General features: G+C 38.8%; 1 pseudogene; it reads right to left on the bottom strand.

Annotated features, from left to right (window-relative positions):
* LOC136555844 (uncharacterized) overlaps positions 1-15,972 on the bottom strand; it is a 49,363-nt pseudogene extending 33,391 nt beyond the window's left edge.
* Between the last annotated feature and the right edge of the window lie 1,656 nt (positions 15,973-17,628).

Here is a 17,628-nt window from a genome sequence, read left to right as displayed (position 1 = left end):
CATGGCATTAGGTGAGAAAAGTGGAATAAGAAGGAACAGTGAAGTTTTCACTGGTTGTACTGGTTAATGGCACATGTATGTTGGCAAACCCAGCTGCAATAATCTTCAAATTTACTGTCATTTTGTCCTGAAAATTATAAACACCTGACCTTAGTTCTCAGTTACAGTATGCTCAGGTAAGAATTTTAGACTGGAAGGAGTGAGAAGGCAGAACATTTCTTAATCTGAATAAGGCAAAAGTACCTTAGACTCTTCTAAAGCAGAGGGGTCAGCTTGAGCTCTGGAAAGCCCTTTGGCCAACGTAGCCTGAATTTCAGTTTTGAAATCAAAATATTATCATTGTTAGACTCCATAGGGCATGTGAGAAATGTTAGTTTGGCTATGGCTCTCTCTAGCATATCAGTATAATGTGCTTTCATGCTGTGAGGAGGACATGCTCCTGCTAGCCACTTTAGATAACAAGTGGCATTTTTTACCTCCTTATAGGATTGTGTTCAAGTTCTGTGAAAAAAATGATGAGGAAAATTCAGTGTTTTGGTTTGAAAAGACAAGTATCTACTAAGGAAGGCAGGAGCCTCCCTTGAAATAGACAATGTAAACCCCCCATCCCTCCAAATTATTATAAATTTGGAATTAAGGGGCTCTTAGGCAAAGATATGAGAGTAGGAATAACGGTTCTTTATAGGAAAAAATAAAAATAAAATAAAAATTCAGTAATACAAAACAACAGTGACAGGGTCAGATTATGACCTGACACCCTGTGGGTCAGGGTGTTAGTAGCAATCCCATTAAATGGTGGCTGCAGCCCTCCTGCAGTGACAGGTGTGGTTCTGTTGGAGCAGTGATCTGTAGAAGGGTGGAGTTTTGTTTTGAAAGTCCAGTGGTGGTGTAGATGGGCCTGGTCTTCCTCTGGGAATCCAGTGGAGAAGAAAGCTGCTCCTCTGGGAATCCAGTGGGAAAAGGCTGCCTGTGGTGTTCCAAATCTCAGATTATATCCATGTAGGAATGCTTGGCTCCTCCCCTGGGTGGAGCATCTCCCAAAGGGATGAAGGAATTTTATCAGCCATGCAGTGACACTCAATGGCCCATTAAAAGAAGATATTTCCCAGAGGGAGGATTGGTTGTGGAAGAGATAAAGCAAACCACCCCACCTGGTTTTAACAGGTGGCTCAATTAACAGAAGGTAGCTGCCTCACCTGGTTCTAACAGATGGCAATAGAATACACACCCCCACACCCCCCATCTTGCTACCTGAGACAATGGGCCAAGTACTTTTACAGTGCATCCCCTGTCTGACCCCAAATGTCATAGGTAGTTATCTGTTCTCAGATATAACATCGAGCTCTTTAGTCTCTCACCTGATACTGAATATAGCAAACAGTAATGGTGGGACACACTCAGATTTTCTTGCTCCCATGGGAATTTGTCCACAAACACTGTGCATCCAAAAACCAGTTACCTCATGTAGTGTGTATCATTTCACAACCATTACCCTCGGCCCACCCCAAGTGCAGGCTGTTGTCTTTATATCTGTGTGCAGAAACTTTTGGGTTTATTTTCCTTCTCCTACATGCCTCAGAAATCAGCTGTGCCATCGAAACATCTCTGAATCATGTTGAGGGATGCACCCTGAAGTTGCCTACTAGCTCTGTTTGGCTGGCACTGTACCTTCCAGAAGTATGCATGCATTGTCTTCTCTCACACATGAATCTCGTCTCACACTCCTCTTCCACTTTGGCAAATTAATTCTTCCTGGCAGTCAATCACAAGCTGCTTTTGGCAGTAATTTGCTCTTTATGCACCTCTGCTCTAAGGGTCAGGCCACACTGGTGTCACATGTTGATCCAGTCCTATCTAATCCATCAATTTTTCTTTCTTACACCTGTTAGCTACATTACTGTAATTTTTGTGTTATGTTTCTCTAACCTTGATGGGAATTATTTCTTTCTATTTTTTTTTTTCATGTTGTGCCTTGGGGTTGTTATAGTATGTACATTATTTTTGCTTCCACTCCAGGCTGAGAGCAGTAAACTTTCAACTGGCAAAAAGGTTTTAGGAGAAAAATCCTCTGTACCTTGACATTTTCTTCAAGGTCTGTGAGCAACCTTTTCTTATAGCCTTGAAAATTAGGCAGCAACAACAATTTTGTTTCATAGTCCTTTAAATACATCACCTTTTCTAGGATCTAAGAGTGAGGCTTCCTAAAAGAGGGCTCTGACTGAAAGCTTGGGTGGGTGTAACTGCTGCAATTTGAGGTCTTGCCTTTCCCTTCTGCAGGGATTGAGAGACCCTGCTGCCTGGGGAATGAGATGCAGTTTTTCAGAACCATCTTCACCTGGTTTTCATCCCAGAGCTACCTGTTATTTACTGAAACAGATGAAATATCCATGGAGAGTGAATATGCCTTACAGCTTCCAGGGAGGTCTTTCTCAGACATCTGTGCAGATACCCCAGAAGGTAAACTTCTAATAGGTGTGAGTTCAAAATCTTTCTGTACAGAAGTAGCCTCTCTTAAAAATAACAGAAGAAATAACAGTAGAAAGTAGCTTTTCAAAAACTATAGGTAATACAGAAACCAGATTTGAAAGATGAAATGCCTACAAAGCCTAGGCCTATCTTACAGACACTTTGAAATGCTTTCAGGAAAGAATATCAGCTGATGGATCATTGAGAGACAGAAAAATGTTATCTGGCAGCAGTCTGATAACTATTACTATTCAGAAAAAAAGAGAAAAGCACTTCAGGAAAACGAAATCCCTGCTAAAGAATCTTGAAAGTATGTAAGCTGGAATATTAGAATGGACACACCAGAGCAGACCAAAGCTTAGTGTTACATCCCCTACAGTGCCATTGATGTAGGCAGAGGAATGATACAGCCAAGCTGAATTTGCAGCAACATTTTCCCACAGCATTCCTCAGTCCTTCATGGACATGTATCTCACCTGTCATACTCCAAAATTGGTATCTCCATAACAGGCTCCACCACCTTTTAGGACTGCAGGATGGCATTAGCTCCTAGGACAGTGCAGTATATGGCCACAATGCTGCTTCCCCTCATCTTTTTACAGTTCATAGCAAGAAAGAGCTATTGTTTAATTATCTTATCTGTCTTTTTCATTTAATGGATGGATTTAATTGAATGCATATTTTTCAGTCTGCTTGAATTCCATGGAGAAGTTTCCTGCTGCTGAGGGGCCTTCCTGTCTTTGGGACTGGTTTGGTAAAATGACATTATTTTCATGGAATCATAGAATGGTTTGGATTGGAAGTGACCTTCAAGATCTTCTCATTCCAACCCTCCTGTCTAAAATTCTCAGCATTTAGAACTTCAACAGGCAGGGACACCTTTCACTGGACCAGGTTGATCAGAGCTCTGGCCAACCTGGACTTAATTCAATTTAGAAAAAAAATATACATGCCACAATGTCATTGGACCTGCTATTTGATTGCAATGTTTGGGACAATCTCCTGGTCACTGAGGTCGTCATCCGCCAGCTCACACTAGTCAAGAAACCTCTGTGAACACAAATCTGAAAAGATCAATGTGCACTCTGCAAAATCATGCTGATCACAGTGTTCAAATAAAAATAATAAATCTTCTCATTATGAGTAATGGTGTGAAAGGTGGAATGAATGTCTTGGCAAGATGGCAAATGACCAAAAAAAGAGCAAGCTGGGCAGACTGCAAGAATGTTCTCATACATTGTGTCAGCCTCATGTTCTTCCAAGTGTTTTAAATATGTGCTCAGTGATGGAGTGTGGTATTTCTGAGGGGGCTGCAATTCCCAGAGAGGGTTTCCAGGATGTTCTTGGTGGGAAACAATTTAGACTTCCTGCTTTTGATGTCAAGCAAAACAAATATTTAAGAAAGAATCTTCTGCCACTGTTCAGCTTTATCAAGCTAAATATTTATTACTATTGATAATAGCATAAGAAATAACATACAGTGCCAGGCTTTCAATACTAATAAGCTGGTTATTTAATTATATTTATTATTTAATAATAGTCTTATTGCACATTTATTAAGTTTATTGCAAAATAATGTTTTGCTGTTGTCACAAATCAGAGCAGCCTCTGACTTTCTGCTGACAGTTAAAGTATCTGTAATACAATAGGACTTTCATGGCAGCATCTAAGTTTGGGGTTTCAGGGCATTTGGACTGTTCTTCAGTAACTCAACCAGGGCACTAGACACCTGGAAAATAACCAAAAATCCACAAACCCCAGGTTCAGTAACTTCATCAATGTACAGGTCTCTCCAGCTGGCATTTTGGTCTTAATTTGTCCTTTTTTCAAAGTATTGAAAAAGTATTGAAAGATTGAAAGAGACAAGAAAGGTCTATATCATCTTTTCCCTTCAGATCTAAAGCTGTTTTGAGACCTTCATAAGGCAGACTGCCATCTCTGAGAACATGTAGACTTGTGTGCTCAGGTCATGGGAAATCATTAATTCTGTCACATTCAGAGATACCAGTGACAAAGCAAAGTTAATGCTCTAGTTCACCTTTCACTGCCAGATGCACCAGAACTATATCCCAAATGGAAAGTACCTCTCAAGTACCCACTTTGGATACCATATTTAGAAAAATAAATGTCTGTTAAAGATCATATTACCTTTTTGACTGTTTCTAGCTTCACAGAAAGCCCATGTTTTCAAAGTTTTATTTTATCCAGAGCAGATGGAGTTTCAAACTGTGTGAGTGTTAGAGGGGGCTAGGCAAGGTGACTTGCATTCTACTTTGGGAAATGAGATTTTTCTGCAGAAATGGTGTTATTGTAATTATCTATGTTATTCTTACTCCAATATGAGAAAAGTAATGACATATTGCTTGAGGCTAAATTCTGAAATTAGAAATTGAAGTCGGGACAGAACCTAGATGTTGGCTTAATAAACATTGCTCTGTGCTGCCTGCTCCCTGCTTCCCACCAGCCCTTTGTGCTCCTGGGACAGCCAGGAGTTGCAGTTTGAAATGACAAAACCCCTAGTGTTTTTCAACAATTTTATGCATTAGGTGTTGCACTGAGTGAGTGCTCTGTGGTACTGATATCAAGCCCCGCGAGGTTTGAGCCCTCAAGACTTGAATCAAAATTTATTAATTTTTTTTTAGTTGTTGATCAGTAGTTATAGCTAAGCATAGCTCATTAAGCAATTGCTTGGCTAATTCTTTATTTTATGAAATAGGGAAGTGAAGATGAATGGGCTGTCTGGATGAGAGCCACCAGGAATGAAGTGAGCAGAACTAAGCAGTAACTGGGGAAAAGATAATTACGGCAGTGGGAGATTGCAGCAACCGACTGGTTGACCACCTACTAAAAATGGGCCCCTGACTCAAGTAGAGGAATGAATTGCATGTGAGGACTAATTAACATTAGAAGCAAGAGATACAATAAGCAAATAGAGGTTTGAGCATTAACTAATGAAATAGTTATATAATCTGTAACCAATGAATGCTGATGCTTCTGTTTGTTGAGATGTATAAACAGTGTAAAGTTTTGATGAGTTAGTGTAAAGTTTTGTGGGTTACCAACTGCCTCCCTCCTCTGTGCAAACTAAAATAAGAAGTAGAAATACATTGGTGTGTATTGATGCTTAGCACTGGGTAATGGGCCTGTATTCAGATCAGTTAGATTGTAAGGAACTGTTGGTAGTTTTTCAGAAATCTCTATCCTCTCTTCTGCCTCGTTCCTACCTCATGGCGTTTGTTAATCCTCAAGAAAATAGGAATTATCACGACTTTTCCAGTGTTTTTGAAAAGTGGATGTACAAACATACTAGATTCAAAGTGCTTAAGTTTTGTTGATTGTAGGAAATAAGAAAAGTCCTACAGAAAAAAGGGCCTTTGTTCGCTTCTGTTTACTTCTGTTCACAAAAAGCACTTTGGGAAATGTACAGCAGGCATGAAGACTAAAAACAAGTTATTTAATGTGTGTATGGACACTGCATGATCAGAGTGCTGACTGGTCAAGAGGACATGTGGACAGCAACACAGGAGGTGGCATGCTGCCAATGTGTGTTTGTTTTAGCTCACAAGAATGTTATCAAGTATAAGTTTAGTCAGAGTATTTTTAGCACAGTATTACCTAGTTTTACAGTATATAAGGCCTTGCTTGATGGCAAATAAATTTGATTGCCTTTGGAAGAAGAAAGAGTCTGTGCCCTCATTCATGACAATGGATCGAGTACTGTTATATAACATTTTTCCTGCTTATCATTAGAAGGATTTCCCCAACAGAGTTGATTTCCCTTTGAGAAAACTTCCATATTCATAGAGGGATTGGGGTGACATCAGGTTGGTGCTCAGTCACTAGTGGGGTTACAGGGCTCTATCCTCCATCTAAGAGGCTTCAACTGTGCTCTTCAACAACTTATAACAACCCGGATGCAGGACTTGAAGGTAAATTTGCTGATGACACTAAATTGCAAGGAGTTGTCAACTTCCTCAAGGGCAGAGAGGCTCTGCAGAGAGACCTTAAAAAATTAGAGGGCTGGGCAGTCACCAAGCAGCAGATCAAGTGCTGGAGAGTAGATTTTTCATTCCCTTTGCTCACTATCCAGCTCTTCTTATAATCTACTGCAATAGTCTTCAAATTGCATCTTGAAAAAGGAAAAGAAGTGCCATTTGATGAGATTTAGGAGATTGACTCAGGTTCACTGTTGAACAAACAAACTGGTCTAGATGTTCCCGCTCGTGGTTGGGAGGTTGGACTAGATAGCCTTTAAAAGTACTTTTGATACAAGCTGTTCTATGATTCTTTGATTAACGTGTTTGTCCACCTCTAGAGGAGATCAGGTTTGTGTCTACTGGTGTCTTGGTACTGGAATGGATTTGTCTGGTTTAGACCCATTACTTGGTTAAATCATTCTGCCCAGGGAAGCTCCTGAAGCACATGTAGCAATGATAGAACAGAGCATACTTGTACATCTCTTTATGTTCTTCAAGTGTTTTGCATTCTTGTTATGTGTTTGTTGGCTTTGTAAAGCTGCAATGACTCTCACTGGCATTTTGACCAGAGAGCTAATGTTCCTATTGCAAGTTAATTTTCTGCAATTTCAGAGGCAAATCTGAAAGAACCAGGAAATCTGAGTAACCTCAGATTTGGGTTTATGTTCCCACTTTTGCACAGTTAAGTAATTTTTTTTCAGAGAAATCCTAGGTCTGAAAAAGTCCCAGGTCTGAAATCTGCCCCAAATGAAGGAAAAATATTTGTCTTGATCTGTGTTTCATTTCTTTGAATTACAGTAGAGCAAAATCCATTAAAGAGATGTGAGTCAAGAAGACCTCAGGGACACTGTTTTTGTAAATTTGTATTTGTAAAGCAAAAAAACCTCTCTTACTTATGTGCTAAAACCACACCACTGTTCAGGAAATCACATTAAAATGAACTTAAATTTAAGCTTGTGCATTTATCTCACTAAACATGTGCTAAACAGGCTTCCTGGGACAAAGGCTTTTTCGAACAGAAACTATAATTAACGTATTGCAATTCTGGAATAAAAACTGCTACAGACACAAAAATCAGTTGTAATCATAATACCATACTCAATACATTGAAATAATCCTATTTTGTATTATTTTAACTTCAATATTCAGCTTTTAAACAAAAATTACAAATGGTCAAATTTAAATATGAATCAGCTTTTAAATTGTAATTATATTTCATGAGTTCTAAATAAAACAAAATAATTGCAAATGTGTTGCCAGACTATGTGAAAATTCAAATAACTTCCCCAAGAATGTCCTTAACAGCTACACAAGTAGATTTGCTTATATATTTTAATAGTTGTAAGAACAAAACTGCAATCCCAAATGCCATACTGTTCTCAAATGTTTTATAGTAAGCAAAGGACAGAAAAAAAAATCTCATATATATTTCAATAACCATTTAAATCCTAATTCTAGCTTGATTCTGTAAATTAATAGCTCCTATATAATTTATTTTACATATGTGATATATGTTTTCCTTTTGAGCTTTTAATTGCCCCTTCTTTGTATGGACTTAAATTCCTTAGTTAGGTAAACAAGAGAGAATTAAGAATGTTTGTGATTTGCATGCACAAACAGTATCTATAGGTTCTGGTGATGCTTTTTCTGGATTTACATCAGTGAGTAAAGCCTGACCTTATTCCTGTGAATATGAAGTTTTGATGCGATACATTCATGGTAAAGTAGTAGTTAAACAAAATGTCATTTCAGAACTTTGCTGGCAGGATCTCTGTGTGCTTTGAGGAAAGAGTATGGAAAACATATGCTCACCTAATTTAGCTTGGCTGAATGTGCTGCAAGAATTCTTTGTGTTTGTTTCCTCCTTCAAAAGAAATAATTTCCCCATTTCTTACAAACCCTGATGATTATAATTTAGTTACTTTCTTCTTACAGAATTTCCTGTTTATTTGTTAAACAGTGTCCTGTATCTTCCTTGGACAAGTCAGACAGTACTGACACACAGTATGTTTAGTACCAGTGAAGTGAACATGTCCAGGAAAATATTTGGGTACAAAGCCTCAATTGTCTCTGGTTTTTAGAAAGCCTTTGTCATTATTTTGGATCAGGACAGCTACTATACTCGTGGTTTGGTTTAATGATTAAATTGTGGTAAGGACCTTTTCTTGTAGGAACTCTTGGGAGCAAACCCTTAGTTCTGGAAGCCAAAATTCTTCTTAGAGGAATGGGACCTGACAAAGCAGATAAATGAACATCTGGAGGGTCATTCAAAATTGGTTGAAATACTAAATAAAGGTTGAACAGTTAGAAAAATCTGTAGGTGTGGGTAGCACAGCCATTTATTTGTGTGGTTTATCCTCTGGCTGTCAAAGGCTGCCAAAATCTGGAAGGTTTCGTAGGAGGTTTGTTGGTAGCTAAAGGCTTTCCAAAGAAATTGCTTGGATTCACATTCTATGTTATTTTCTTGGCATGTTTATCTGTCTCTTAAATGTTCAGGACAGTGTTTTCTGTCTGAAAAGGAATTTTTTTCTCCTTTGTGGATCCTTTGCATCTGCAAGTGGTGCAGATAAGACCTAGTGAGAACTGTGTCTGGGAATTGGGAATGTACATCTGTAACTCATTTTTAGTAGAAAATTTTAAATATGATGTAATAAATAATAGTGTGGTACTGAAACACTGTTGCTTTACCACCACTGAATAGTCATTTCATTGGCAATGTAGCCCTCATACTCTGAGGAGAGGCTCAATTCTTTTCCCATTCAGAAGTTAGAAATTACCATGCTGATCTGCCTACCCGGCTTTCATGACTAGCCTACAAAAATTTCCAGTGCCTCTGTGTAATTGCAGTATTTACTTGTTTCTACTGGTTTAATTCTTGCAAACCTGTTTTTTTTTTTTAATGCTTGACACTTGAAGATAATTATCTGCAGTGGATGAGGTTTAAAACTTCATATTTTTCAGTCACAGCAGTTCTCCAGTGTTATCTGTTCCAAGGGAAAATTATATTGAAGAAGTTCTTTCAAATACATTTTTTTCTCATTTTACCTTTTTGGGAAATTTTATTCATTTTGAAATTACATTCTTGAAGTTATTTTCTACTATTTGTGGGAAAGATGGTAGCTTATAAAACAGAGAAATGGAAATAGCTTACAAAATAGAGGTGGAAATTTCTTGGAAATTTGGACTAATGTGAATGTTTATGAAATGGTTTTGATACTGGGAAGTTAAAAACTATAAAAAGATGACTCTAAGTTACCTCACCATTTGCAGATGATTTCTTCTTTGGAGTAAATTGCAGTTTGGGCAACTCATAAAAACACTCCAGTGGTATTGCAGTTTCCTTCTTTGTCTGTCATGTTCCAAGCTGACTCTTTCTTTGTGATTGCTGTGCCTTTCTACCCCAGACAGAATGTACTTACCCAGTAAAACCTCCTTATTCTCTTATATGTAAAAGTTTTGTCTTAGTAGCTGCTGTGGAGATGCCACCTTCTCTCTTCAAGCTCACAAGTGTTGTTCCAAGGATATAAGATTGCTAAGACTATGAACAGGCAGTACCAGGCAGATTCTCTGTGATGATATAATTTGCAAATTTGCAAGCCCTACTTTTCTTTTTTTTAATCATTCCTCCTTTACATTATTTGAACTGCTCATTCTTTGTTGATTGAGCTACATTTTTGCCCATCAGAAAACAATTTGCAGAATTTATGTTTCAGGAGGATGAATACTTACTGCAAGGTAATCTTTCAGGGAAGCACTTATATCTCAATATAAGGCTCAGAATAGGATTCAAGCAAATTCTCAATAACAAGATTCATTTTACTGCTTAGCTGTAATAAAGTTGTGCCTTGAATTGTACTGTCTTTAGGTCATACGCAAAGAAAAGGATTAATACTCAATATTAAACCTGTGCATTTATTCAGTGATTATAAGAGATTTCTTACTGATTTTTAAAATGCTGCAATTCACAATAGATTGAGTTTAGCTCGTAAAGAAAAATGTACACCTTATTTAATCCATTTTTCCTAAATTTTCTGAAACCTTCATGTATTAGGAAAAGACGAGTTTCCACTATCTGTATTCCCTAAACCTTTGTAATTTACACAGTTGAACACACCATTGAAGGATCTGTGAATTTTTTTGGTCTTGCATATGCACAACGGTAAAACGATGTTTTAACTTTGTTGAAATATTTGAATTTATACAGTTCTGTATGAGCAGATTCACAAAAACAAGTGTTTCCACAGAAAGACAGCATGAATTCACATTTTTTCTCTTTTACAACTATTTCATCTCTTGAAATGCAATTTTCAGCAATTCCTCTTTTGTGTAAACTCAATTTTGATCTGATCATGCATTTGTGGTCTCCTGAGTATTCCGTACTCCCCAAGATTTAATTAAGATATTTTTCTAAAGTTTTACCACAATATTTGGGTTCTACTTTAAGAAGGAAAACAGTTGAAGCCTCTTAGAATTTGGGTTGTATCATGTAGTTATGCAGAGACTGGATAATGATCTCTGTGTTTTAACTGCTGTATATGCACTCTGGAGCTAAGCTTCTCTACAATCAAGTGTGAAACCAATTAAGTCAGCCAAATTCTGCTGAGAAATTACCTGCTGAGGAAGAAGGAATTGTGGTGCCTGTGTTTAAGTAAATGTCTTTAAAAGAAACACCTTTGAAATTCAGAGAAACTTGGGACATTTTCCTGCTTTGGAGAAAGGGTTTGCTTACCTGTGCAGGAGATGAATTTCAAGAATTGGTTATACATAGCAAAAGACCTCTAAAATTTATATGAGTGAAACCCAAAGAAAGAATAATGAATCTTTTCTTTGATGCTTAAATGATACCACTACTGGATTAAAGCAAGTTGTCCAAGTGATTTACTTGGGTGGTGAATGATGGTTACCTTGCACCACTTCTGCATCCAAATGCTAAGCACATGGTGCTCCTTGGAATACTCTCAAATGACCTACTTTGCATATGAAACATATTTATAAAGGATATATTAAGTCCTTCCTACTCTCCCTCCAGTTTTTCAAGCTGAACAATGTTTCAGTGATCTCCAAGATATTTGATAACTTTTTTCTTCAAGTACAAAGTACAGATATTTAGTACTGCACTCACACTTCAGTACAGCTTTAATGAGTTTGTTACATGCACATTGACAGTACCTATTGTCCTCCATACTCCTCCTTCTGGGCAAAGCTGGTTACAGGGTGAAGATTTTAATTCTAGATTTTAATAAGAAGTCAAAGCCTTTGGAATCTTGCCATGTATTTCCTCATCACATTGTACTTCTACTCTTTAGTTTAAAATGCAGTTAAAGCCTAAATAAGTACCCTGAGATTGTTACCTTTATGTCACTGCCTTTGGTGCACTTACACATCCAGAAGGCTGTAAAGGAGAACTGGGAAAAAGAGGCAGCCAGGCAGCTTTTTGGTTTAGAACTAATGTTTTCCAATCATAACATTTTGTCTAAAAAATGGATATTTTGCAAACAAAGTCTGCACCAAATTTGAGAAAGAGAGGAATGATTTTTACTAAAAATATTCAGTAAGTGATGCAATGGAGACTGTGGAGAACTGAGAAACACTTTTTTCTTCATAGTCATAAATGCTCCCTTCAGCTACAAAAGAAACATCTGTCTCCAAGATTTGTTTGTGAACTATTGTTACCACAGCAGGTTTGTTTTTCTGGGTGAGTTTGTATGTGTTGGTTTGTTGGGTTTTTGGGAAATTGATGTGTTGATTTACAGGTGTAACTCAATGACAGTATAATATAAATGACTGTAAGATCATTCCTTGCTAAGAAATGGCTGAAATTGGAATCTTTCTCTCTAGCTCTTGCTCAGTCATATAAATGTATGTAAACAATTATAGTTACAGTGATCCTGCAGTATACAAGGAAAGTAACTGAAATGTGAGATTGCTGTTAAAATTTACTCATTTTGAGTATTTTTGCAGTCTCTAGAGTTGCTGTGCAAATGTTCTTTAGGCCTACTCCCAATTTTTCTATTGTTTTCTTTTGCTGATCAGAGGACTGGAACACCTCTCCTATGAAAACAGGGTCTGGAGATACCTGATAACACCTTCCAGTACCTAAAGGGGCTTCAAGACATCAGGGGAGGGACTTTTTACAAGGCATATAGTGATAGGACGAGGGGGAATGTCTTAAATTGAAGAGGGCAGGTTTAGATTGGCTAGTAGGAGGAAATTCTTCCCTGTGAGGGTGGTGAGACACTGGAACAGGTTGTCCACAGAAGCTATGGATGCCCCATCTAGTAGGAGGAAATTCTTCCCTGTGAGGGTGGTGAGACACTGGAACAGGTTGTCCACAGAAGCTATGGATGCCCCATCCCTGGAAGTGTTCAAATCCAGGCTGGATGGGGCTCTGAGCAACCTGGTCTAAGTGGAATGTGTCCCTGTCCACGGCAGGGGTTTGGAACAAGATGAACTTTGAGGTCTCTTCCAACCCAAACCACTCTGTGCTTCTATTGTTGAAGCAAGTGCTGAAAGCAACCTATCTTCAATCCCAAACTGTAGCACCTTATTTAATCAACAGTGTAATCTACTATTTGCTCATAAACTCCTTGTATCCTTTTGTTTAGGATTGCAATGAAGATGTGAATTCATGTGGGTAAAAATGCCAGAGTCTTAATTTCCATTGCAATAGTACTTTGAAACAGAATATCCTTTGTTGACAGGGTTTGTTTTTGCAGAAATACTCCCTGCTTTGTGGACTTGAACTCATTTTTTGTTCCGACCACTGCGGGATTTGGAAATCCACTTGTGTCTCAAAGCAAGAAAAGGTTTTTGTTTTATTCAAGAAAGCCTTTCAACAATGAAGCATCAACAGAGATGTTTATTCTTTTAATGATAGATTTCTCCTTTGCTTCAGTGTCTCTGCTCATTGAGTTTAAAATGTAAAGCTGCTTATTATGCAAGTCATGGGATTCTTTAGAATTTAAAAGAAGGGAAACATCAAATAGCAAAGCAATGCTTTCCAGTGCTTATCTGGCAGACTAGAGAACCATGATATTCCACTTGAATCAACTGTTTAAATGAGGAGTTTAATGACAGTCATTGTGTAAGATTTGCTCATGTAGCAAACTTGAGAACTTACACAAAGAATAGAAGCTTGATGAAACACAGTTAAGAAATGCATGCCAAACCATCTTGTTTCCACATTTTTTTACATTAGTAGATGTACTCTTTTTTCCATAAATGGAGAAGATTCTATCCCTTAATAAGAAAGAAGTCAAAAAGTGTTCCTTTGAATTCTAATTAAGTTTATTTATCTCTAGGAAAAATCTGAAGCCTTCTCTCTGTTGAACATGTTACAAAAATGTGTTTTTCTCTGGCATGCAAGTTTCTATTTGTGGGCAAGCAGAACCCATAAAATGGTCCAAGAAATGTGTTTCTACTTGCTGAACGGTACTTAGTAGTGGGGCTTTCACAGTCACAAGTTTTGCTAAAAATTAATATGGGATAGGATTCATCTTATCTATAAGATGTGCAATTTATGTGTTTACACCTAGTGGACATAAATCATCTGACTTGCTTTATGTGCATCTCACTTTAGGGTGAGATGTGTAGTCCATTGTAATATTGCTGCCTAAAATCAAAAGACAAAACTTTTAACAGTGTTTAAGTGGTAAAAAGCAACTCTTTATTGAAAGCTTTCAGATGCACAAATATGGCTCTGTGCACATGTGATAAAGGATTTCTACAATTGTTATAAGGTTAATTAATTACTAAATCTAGCAGGTACATCCAATAGGAGATCAGTTGCCCCGGTAACCCACCCTTGTGCCAGCCCCTTGGAGCTGGTCCAGGGGCTTCTTTGACTCATTTCTTCTTGTGTCTCTTAAGTTCTGGTGGAAAACAAGATGTCCTTGTCAGGAGGTCTCTTCTTAAGTATAAGACTAAACAGAATTTCAAGAATATGTACATAGGGGTTAGCTTATTGTGAGAAAGGGCAGGAAACGTCCTAGAAACCATACAACTATATAAAAAATCTACAAAGCTACAAATATATGAAAAAATATATAAAAAACTAACAAAATCTTTAGCCATCAATGCCACTCATCTCCATGGACTATGATGAGATTCTAGTGAAAGCATCTCAGACATAGAATTTTGCAATGTAGTTGTCTATTTTGTTCTGTCAAATCCTCCCATGTGGGCCCCATTAATTGGGAAAAACATTCTATGAATTTCATGCACTTTGTCCAAAAGTTTCCTATAGACATAATTTTCAGCTATACATTTACAGAGCTTGTGTGTTTGTAGGAGTTTAGCCCTTGTTAAGGGCATAATTTTTTTTCCAGTACATATGTTTTTAGAAATCATTATTCCTTGAGGGCAGAGGAAAGATTAGACACCAAGTGACTCCTGTAAAAACTCTTTCCCCTCTGTTTATCCCAAAGAATGATTCTAGACCACTCAATTTGTGGAATTGCATTCCTTTATCTAAAGATATGGGTGGAGTCTTTCTACTCTTATTAAGGGTGACAGTATATGAGTACTCTTACATTCACTTTATGTATGTGTTCTGATACAGTTGCCCAGAAAAATGCTTGGATAATTGCTGAATTGCTTATGTAAAATAGAGACAGAATTTATAGCATGTGATCTGTACATAATGTTAGACTGTAGAATGTGACTTCTGTGCAATGAAGTGCTTAGAAATGTATTATAAACTAAGAATTATATACTAACATTTTTTCAGCGATAATTTTTAATATGAAATAAATTTAATGATGAGTATGGCACATCCATGGGCAACTGAAGAATTAATTTGAACAAATTGCTTTCCATAAAGTGTTTCCCTACTCCAGCTATAAACAATACAGATACTGAAATATCTTTTTCAGAATACAAATATGCATTTACATTAAAATTAACAGTGTAATCAGAAAGAGAGTGCAGGTCATATGGTAAATTATTTTTAATGTTAAACTGCTATGTTTGTACAGATCTTGGCTTTTATAGGTGGCACCATTTGAGTACAGAATATTTAATTTCTGGCAAGCATATTATAGATAGATGGACATATGGGTGGGATGGGACTCTGAACAACCTGCTCTAAAGGAGGGTTCCCTGCCCATGGCAGAGTGTTGGAACTGGATAATCTTCAAGGTCCCTTCCAACCCAAGACTTTCTATGATTCTATCATATTTGTTTGTACCTCATTGCAACAAAGTTGATAATTAGATATATGTACAGCATGAAACGTAGCCACTCTACTACTGGCACTTGTACTATGAGCCCACATCTCACAGTGCAGCTCTAGACATTTTTGCCTCATTTACTTATGTTTTCCCCCCTCTTTCCCCTTGCTGTCTTGGGAATCGTTCATATTCCATAACCATGTTTTGTGTCCAAAAGTGCCACTGCCCCCCCCATTCCAGCTTGGGAATTGGGAATACTGTGATGGGTGAAGGGTGGTCCAGGATCCTGTGGAGGCTGGGAGCCAGGAGCTGCTTTTCCTTCTGGTGGGGTGATCCACATAGTTGTTGCCATACGGCATGGTGGGTCTGACCTGGGGTCCTGTTGCCCTGTGGTTTTTGTCCTATATCTTCCCCTCTTGTGGCTTTTTGTTTTGTTTTGTTTTTTTTGTTTGTTTGGTTTTTTTAAATCTCCTTTAGGCACTGCGACCAGGGCCAGCCAGTTTGTTTCTCTGCCCCTCTGCCATTTGGGAGCCCAGGGCCGGTGCGTGCTGTGCCAAGGCCCAGGAGCCGGGAGCGCTCCCTGCCGGGCCGTTCCCTCTGTGCGGCACCCGGCCGTTGGACCAGCAGTGGCGGGTGAGCTGCGCAAAGGAAGGATCATCCACACAACCCCGCTCTCTTTTCTGCCACTGTTTCGGGGGTTTTGCTACACTTTAGCTCAGCATCCCGCATCCGCCAGGACCCCCGCTGCTTCTGCCGCTGCTTTGGGGTTAGTGCTGCACTTTGATTTGACACCCCTGGGGTCTGCTCGCCTCTGGTCTTCCAGCCGGCTGCTCCTAAGATACTGCTACAGTCCAGCTCGCCACCTGGAGTGGCACTGAGACCGGCTGCTCCCTGCGAGTTTTGCAAACTCAGAGGAGGAGCCACCTCCTCTCTTTCCCTTTCTGCCGCCCGAGCCGCCATGACCGTGCAGAGAGGCGGCCGAACTGGCGCCACAGCGCGCCCTGCAGGCGCGGGGGAATCATCGCACCCGCCCTGCCCGGCCGGGAGCACCAGCGCCCCTTCTGGCCGTGCCCGGAACTGCACCGGAGGGGAAAGCGCCCGACCTTGTTTGTTGTTGCTGCGGTTGTTGTTGATTGTTCTATCTATCTATCTATCTATCTATCTATCTATCTATCTATCTATCTATCTCTCTCTCTCTCTCTCTCTCTATATATATATATATTCTAGTAAGGTCTGACTGTTCAATATCTAGCGTTTATTTGCCTTTTTCCCATGCTCTGTGGGTGTTCTGTTTGTCAATAAACCGTTGGGGTTTTTTTCGCTTTCATCTGCTAGAATTCATTTCCTATCTGTGAAAAGGGATGGTTGGAACCCTTTTAAAGGAAACAGTCCAGGGTGTTTTCTCCTAGACTTGTGTCCAAACTGAGACACTCACCCTAGAGGGTTTTCTAGATGTGGTGCTTCCCAAACTTTTTTATTGAAAGAACAGGGCAGAATAACATAATAAATTAACTAGTGTGCTGTACATATCCCACTTTGCTGTTGGCAAGGCAGTGTGACATGAAACTGGGAGAGGTCCTGTCAGTCATACCTGAAATAGAACACACATTCCAGCCCTGTGATGGTGTTCACAGGGGTCTTAGGATGAGGGAAGAGACGAGGATCTGACTCCATGTTTCAGAAGGCTTGATTTATTATTTTATTATATATATTACATTAAAACTATACTAAAAGAATAGAAGAAAAGATTACCTCAGAAGGCTAGCTAAGAATAGAATAGAAGGACTGATAACACAGGCTTTGTCTCGGACTCTCTGTCCGAGCCAGCTGGGCTGCGATTGGTCATTAATTAGAAACATCCAACATGGGCCAATCAAAGATCCACCTGTTGCATTCCACAGCAGCAGATAATCAATGTTTACATTTTGTTCCTGAGGCCTCTCAGCTTCTCAGGAGGAAAAATCCTAAGGAAAGGATTTTTCATAAAAGATATCTGTGACACAGCCCTGCCATGA

The sequence above is a fragment of the Molothrus aeneus genome, chromosome 4 (assembly GCF_037042795.1).
Source record: "Molothrus aeneus isolate 106 chromosome 4, BPBGC_Maene_1.0, whole genome shotgun sequence".
In the NCBI taxonomy this organism is placed as follows: domain Eukaryota; kingdom Metazoa; phylum Chordata; class Aves; order Passeriformes; family Icteridae; genus Molothrus; species Molothrus aeneus.
The sequence above is the reverse complement of the archived record's forward strand: the minus strand, read 5'-3'. Positions and strand labels throughout refer to the sequence as shown.